At 34.4% G+C, this 7,825-nt stretch overlaps 1 pseudogene; it reads right to left on the reverse strand.

Moving 5' to 3' along the window:
- Positions 1-544: 544 nt before the first annotated feature.
- Positions 545-1,412, reverse strand: LOC105717184 (protein SET-like; annotated as a pseudogene).
- Between the last annotated feature and the right edge of the window lie 6,413 nt (positions 1,413-7,825).

A 7,825-nucleotide genomic window follows, 5' to 3' on the forward strand; every position in this document is an offset into this window, starting at 1 on the left:
TCACCCAAACCTCTCAAACCCACCCTTTGCTGACCTTCTATAACCCCATTTTTAAAGTTTTTTTTTCTTTTTTTTTTTTTTTTTTACAAGAGAAAGTAAACAGATACCTGTTGGTAAATGCTAACTGTCCATATTCACATAGAGACACAGTGTACTCTCTGAGCCCAATATACAGAGAAAGGAAGGAAAAAGCTAGAACTCTATGCATGACTACACAGGGACCTAGCATCCTCCAGCTTCCAGCAGAGCGAAGGGAGCAGGTTTTTCTTTTTTCCCACAGAGCTTGGTGGTGTTGATTCCATACAATTTTTGTTCAGGCAGGAAGGGATAAAAATGAACTTCAAACAGAAAGGGGTAGAGGTTATTTTCCCATTGTATTCTGCTCAAGGTATTTCCCCCAAAATAAGTTGAGAACCACGGTGTATAGAAAAGAGACCTCAAGAACAGGGCGACTGAGTACAAGAGGGGAAAAAAAGGCTGTAACTTGCTCCCAGGGGCTGGAGAAAATTTACAAAAAGGAAGGTTGAAATCTGTCAGTGTTCTGTTAGACATCATCTTCTTCATCCTCCTCTCTTTCCTTCCCTTCATCAACATCTTCATCTTCTTCACTTCATCCTCATCCCCTTCATCAATATCTTCAAATCCTTCCTTGTCATAATCATCATCATCATCTTCTTCTCCTTCTCCTTCTTCATCATCCATATTGAGAACCAAGAAGTATTGTAATGGGTTTGGCCAAATATCATCTTTGATGACCTCTCCTAACTCATCAGCACCTGCATCAGAATGGTCAGAAAACCAGGTAAAGCAGCTCTCTGGTTCCTCATGCTGCCTCTTTTTGATGGCTTTATTCTGCATTTGACTTGAACATTTCATCAAATCCTTTCAAGATTACCATTTGATTTCAGTGGACTTTGAAGATGAATCACCACTCTCAATCAGATGAAATTCTTTGGAGAGAACTTTATTTTCAAAGTAAGGATTTTCACCAAAATAAAAATCTATTCTGTTACCTGATTTCATATCTTCAAACTCTGTCACTTCAACTCTGGTCAAATAATGCAGTGCCTCTTTGTCCTCTTCCCCAAGCTGTGTAGACACTTGTGGATGGTTGACAAATGTCATTACCCATAAATTTGTTATTTTAGTGATCAATTATGACCTCTTCTGAAAAAATGGTTGGAGAAATTTGTTATATTTCTGTTTACTTTCAAAATCTCCTCACTAGCTTGTTCATTAAGTCTGTCTATTTATTTTTGTACTTCATCAATGTGTTCAGTTGCTTCTCGTTGTTCTTTTTCTCCCTTCTTTGGTGAGCCTGCAGAGACCGATGTCTCCTCTGATCTCAGGGCAGGAGGTGGTCTTGGTTTCTTCCTTTGAGGTGGGAGTGGAGACTGGTGTTTGAGGGCCATGCTGCTTGGAAAGTCCAAGAGCCAGAGCACAAGTCTCTTTGCTCATCTGGAAGCAGGCAGAACACTCATTTATTTTCCAGTTTAAAGATTATCTATTTTTTTTTTCCTCAGGAGAGTAAAATTTATTTGTGACAGCTCAGAAAAGTCATTTATTTTACCATTATTTTTAATAAAACAAATATTATGTAAAATATTGACTATAACAATAAATTTGTATTTTTTTCAAAATGAATATTAGAAAAGTAAATTACAAGGAACCAGCTATCCATCTATCTATCATCAATCATCATATTCTATTGCTTTTCTAAACTTCATTTCAGTGATTATGAAAAGGGCACACAGACATTTTCAAAAATAATTATCTTGTATTCTCTGAGACATTGATTATTTTAGACATTAACTTAAAGCTTTACATGTTTCAATTTTATAAATTTTAAACCATTTTTAAAGTTAGATGATCAAATATACTATTACATGTATTTATTATATTTACATTTTTAAATATTTAGAAATATGGTCTGAATTTAGAAATATATCTTTATTTATACTCATTTCTGGAACCCACAAAAGATAGTGGCAGGCCTGAAAGAAGCATAATATTCTCTTTATATTATATTTTGTAGCCTGATGCAATGAAGAGAAAATATGACTCAAATGGAATCTTTTGGAAAGCAGTTGAGGAGAGGACAGAAGACAATTCAAGTGAAAGATGTTATAAAATCAAAGACACTGAAGTGAAAGCAACCAAGCATGTCTATGGGAATTAAAGTTGCTAAACTATGCATCCAACCCTAATATCCTGAATCTATTAGAAACATTAAAAAAACAACAAACAATCTCATTAAAAAGTGGGCAAAAGACATGAACAGACACTTCTCAAAAGACATATAAGCAGCCAGTCATGAGAAAGACGCAAATTAAAACCACAATAAGATATCATCTCATACCAGTCAAAAAGGCTATTATTAAAATATCAAAAAATAACAGATGTTGGTGTGGCTATACAGGAAAGGGAACACTTATACAGTGCTGGCAGGAATGTGAATTAGTTCAGCTGCTGTGGAAAGCAGTGTGGAACTATCTAAAAGAAGTAAAAATAGAACTGCCATTCAACCAGCAATCCCATTATTGGGCATATGCCCAAAGGGATACAAATCTTTTTTCTGAAAAGACACCTACGCTTGTATGTTCATTGCAGCACTATTCACAGTATTAAAGACAGGAAGTCAACTCAGGAGCCCATCAGTAGTGTAATTAGATAAAGAAAATGTGGTACATACATACCATGAAATACTATGTAGCCATAAAGAAACACAAAATCCTGTCCTTTGCAGCAACATGGATGCAGCTGGAGGCCATAATCCCAAGTGAATTAATGCAGGAACAGGAAACTAAATACTGCATATTCTCACTTTAGAGATAGACATTGAGTACACATGGACATAAAGATAGGAACAACAAAGTAGATACTGGGGACTTCCCGAGGGGTGAGAGAAAAAGGGAGAAAGCATTGAAAAACTACCTGTTGGGTACTATGCTCATTACCTGGCTGATGGGATCTCTTGTACCCCAAACCTCAAATAAAAAAATGCTGAGGATTGCCAACAAACAGCAGAATTAAGAAAGAAGTGAGGAAAGATTCTTCCCTATAGCCTCCAGTTGTAGACTTCTCCAGTACTACCAAAGAATAATTTTATGTTATTTATAAGCCACCCAGTTTTTAGTAATTTGTTGCAGCAGTATTGGGAATCTTACACAAAATGGCTCTGCTAGATTATATGATTATTTGTTTAGTTTTATGGGAAATTATCAAACTATTTCTTTTTAGCATTCCCATATCAATTCTAAAGTTCTAGTTGTTTCACATCCCACCCAGCACATGGTATCATTACTCGTGTAGATTTAGAAATTTCTCTGGGTATATAATGGTATATAATGTGATCTTAATTTTGCGTTTTCCCAGTAATTAATAATGCTAAACATTTTTGATGTGGTTATTTGCTATCCTGATATCTGGATTAGGTATTTTAATGCATGTTTATCTTTTTCCCCATTTCCTAAAATCTGTTACCCTTGTCTCCTCTCCTATTATCTTTAACTTATAGATTCATATCGATTTTAAAAATATTTTATATGTCACGATGATGAGGTTTCGGTAAGGAAGAGATAAAAATACATAAATTCAATTCACCATCATTTCCAGAACTCCAGCTCTGGTTTTTACTCAAGAAATTAGTTATAGATTTTAAGGTTGGAAATTAATGAGAAAGTTATGATAAAATAGACAAATCAACAAAAATTGCATTGCCTTTGAAATTAACTTTCTCTTATAACAATATAGACTTATTGTGTATATTGACTGCATGCCTATTGTCAGTAAGGTGTGAGGTAAAAGTACATGCATAAGCATGCATAACATTTCACTTCTTGACTCGAGAGATTTCAACATTCTCAGTCAGCACTCCTAAACCACTTAACCTCTGTGATGGTTTTAAAACATGTTTCAAATTTTTAAAGAAGTGGTGCTAAATTTATCCTTTCTTGGGTATGGACTAGACCCAGTGATTTGTTACTAATGAAAATAATTTGTTAAAAATGATAGTGTGTCTTATAGCTTCTTTTTCTAGCCAGCTAAAGGGCACTGTGATTTAGCTCTTACAATTTTACTTCAATATCTATCATACTTGCCTCATACAGTATTTTGGAATATCCTAAGGAAACAAAGGGGGAATAAAAGGCATAGACAGACAAAATAAATCCCTCTCCTGTCTCTTTATCCTTCTGTATTTCCCCTATCCCATTCAAAATAATGTTGATTTCTTTATCTTGAGTTTTATACCATTTAATTATACTAACTACAATGGCAAAATCCAATGGTTCAACATCTGACATGAAAAAGAGAAATCCTATATCTCTAATAAGTTGAGACATAGCAAGAAGAAAACAAAGTTCACAGAAAATAAAAACAGAACTGAGATTATTCTAAAGGTTATTTCCTTGAAATAATCTTGGTTTATCTCTAAATAAAATGACTTAAGGCTCTAAAAAGTACATAATTTTTCTCTGTTATACATCTTTTAAATATGTAGTGAGTAAAACTTGTAACCACAGCAAGAAGAAATCTGTAATTTCTACAAGGAGCAGTCATTCTTTAGCTCTTTTTCATGTCTATTTTAGTGCAAATTAATCTCAGATTATCATCTCAGTGCATATTCTGACAATTCCGGTAGTGCTAAGTAGAGGAGAGATATGACTTCCTAAGAATGGCACTAATAAGGTGAATAATAGAAAAAGAGTACATTACTTAAAAGCATACTGTGTGTAGTTTACCTTTGAGTCTTTGTCTAATTACTCAAGAATAGCCCCACTTTGTCATTAGGTAGAAGAGTCCATCTCTGAGTTTTACTTGCTTCTGGAACTAAATGCTTGGCCATATTTGAATAGTTCTTGAGTCATTCAGTCATGATTTCCACTCATGTGGGAAACTTAGCATCAGAAAATTTGCTCTCGCAGTTAACTGAAATTAAGGAATTATAGTCAACATATGTAAAATTGGATTCTGTCTCAGGTTATTTTTTATCCTTTATCCTATCCACATTATTTGAAGGCCAAAGTTAGTGTTAGGTTGGCGCAAAAGTAATTGTGGTGTTTGCCATTAAAAGTAACGGCCAAAACGGCAGTTACCTTTGCAACAACCTAATAGTTAGCCCTCATAACATTTTAAGACTGCTATGAAGCTTTATCCTTCTATTTCTAGTTTCCTCTACCATTACTAAAAATAAAATATTTAGTTATTTGGCCTTTGTTGTTTTTTTAACTTTCTACTAATTATTTCAAGTATCTCTTAATTTAGGCTAAGATATTTAGTACTTTTTATTTTATCTATTTTATTTTTATTTTTTCTTATTTCTTTTTTTTATTATTGTAATTTAGGTTCTGGGGTACATGTGCAGATCATGCAGGATTGTTGCATAGGTACATACATGGCAAGGTTGTTTGCTACCTTCATCCCCCCATCACCTATATCTGGTATTTCTCCCCTCATTATCCCTTCCCACCCTCCCCAGTCCCACTCTCCCTCCCCTAGCCACCCCCCCTACTGACAGCAGTGTGTGATGCTCCCCTCCCTGTATCCATGTGTTCTCATTGTTCAACACCCACCTATGAGTGATAACGTACGGTGTTTGGTTTTCTGTTCTTGTGTCAGTTTGCTGAGAACGATGGTTTCCAGACTCATCCATGTCCCTATGAAGGACGCGAACTCATCATTTTTTATGACTGCATAGTATTCCATGATGTATATGTGCCACATTTTCTTTATCCAGTCTATTGATGATGGACATTTAGGTTGGTTCCAGGTCTTTGCTATTGTAAACAGTGCCGTAATGAACATACATGTGCATGTGTCTTTATAATAGAACAATTTATAATTCTTTGGGTATATACCCAGTAATGGGATTGCTGGGTCAAATGGTATTTCTATTTCTAGGTCCTTGAGGAATCGCCACACTGTCTTCCACAATGGTTGAACTAATTTATACTCCCATCAACAGTGTAAAAGTGTTCCTATTTCTCCACATCCTCTCCAGCATCTGTTGTCTCCATATTTTTTAATTATTGCCACTCTAACTGGTGTGCGATGGTATCTCAATGTGGTTTTGATTTGCATTTCTCTAATGGCCAGTGATGATGAGCATTTTTTCATATGTTTGTTGGCCTCATATATGTCTTCTTTTGAAAAGTATCTTCATATCCTTCACCCAATTTTGAATGGGCTTGTTTGTTTTTTTTCTTGTAAATCTGTTTTAGTTCTGTGTAGATTCTGGATATTAGCCCTTTGTCAGATGGGTAGATTGCAAAAATTTCTTCCCATTCTCTTGGTTGCCAGTTCACTCTGATGATTGTTTCCTTTGCTGTACACAAGCTCTGGAGTTTAATTAGATCCCATTTGTCTATTTTGGCTTTTGTTGCCATTGCTTTTGGTATTTTAGCCATGAAGCCCTTGCCTATGCCTATGTCCTGAATGGTTTTGCCTAGGTTTTCTTCTAGGGTTTTTATGGTGTTAGGTCTTATGTTTAGGTCTAGTACTTTTTATTTTGAAATAATTATAGATTAACAGGAAATGGCAAAGATAACAGAAGATTCAAATAGCTTTTACTTGGATTTTCCCAGTGTTTACATCTCACATAATATAGTACAATATCAAAACCAGAATGTTGCATTGATACAATATGTGTATGAAGTTCTGTGTCATCACATGCACAGATACATATAAGTACCTAAGCACCACTTTAATGAACATACAGAACTATTTCATCACCACAAAGATGTCCTTCAAGGTATTGCTTTATGGTTGTACCTACCTTCTCCCCTCCACCTTCCCTAATCTCTGGCCACCACTAACATATTCTCCATCTCTATAATTTTGTCACTTATATAATGCTATATATATGGAATTTGTATAGTATGAAATCTTTTAAGATTGAATTCCTTCACTCTGTATAATGCCCCTGATGCTCATCTAAGTAATTGCATATATCAATAGTCTGTTCTATTTCATTGCTGAGAATCCGATTGGTTTGTTTAACTATTAGTCTATTGAGCGATATTTTAGTTGTTTGCATTTTTTGGCTACTATGAATAAAGCTGCTATGAGCATTCGTGTATAGGTTTTATGTGGACATAACTTTTTATTTCTCTGGATAATCATTCAGGTGTAATTGTTGGGCCATATGTTAAGCATACATTTAATTATTTTTTAAAATTGCCAAATTACATTCCTTAGTGGCTCTACTGTTTGACACTCTCACTGGAAATAGGTCTAATTTCTCTTTATACTTGCCAGCATTTGGTTCTGTCATTGTTTTTATTTTAGTTTCTTTAATAGATGTGTAAGTGATATCTCATTGTGATCTTAATTTGTATTTTCCTAATAGTTAAGTCGAACTTGTTTTTTTGGACATATTTTGCCTTTCTATGTGAAGCCTACATTTTGTTTATAATGTTCTATTTTACATCTATGTTTTACATTTATATTGTGCTAATGTATGTGTTGTATATATGCAACAAATTATCATCAATTGGCTTCCTGGAAAAATACTATTCCATCCATTTTATTCCCTTTGACCATAAAATATAGGATTATTTCTAATTGTGTAAAAGTCATGCTTTTTATTCTATGATTTCACTAAGGATTGAAAGCTATGAACAAATATACATAGCAAAATCATAGTTATCAGATAATTAACCAAGCCTCCTAACTAATTTAATGCTTTTAAAGCTTACTCAAGCCAGAAAAGCACAAAGAAGATTTATTGATTGTACTGGAAGTGCACAGTCTGCAAGGCAGAGACTATTCAGGTTTAAATATTTTTTAGCAATGCAGTTGGCATTGTAAATTACACACAGATCTT

Source organism: Aotus nancymaae, unplaced genomic scaffold (assembly GCF_030222135.1).
Source record: "Aotus nancymaae isolate 86718 unplaced genomic scaffold, 86718_ANA_hifiasm-v0.15.2.pri h1tg000017l, whole genome shotgun sequence".
In the NCBI taxonomy this organism is placed as follows: Eukaryota; Metazoa; Chordata; class Mammalia; order Primates; family Aotidae; genus Aotus; species Aotus nancymaae.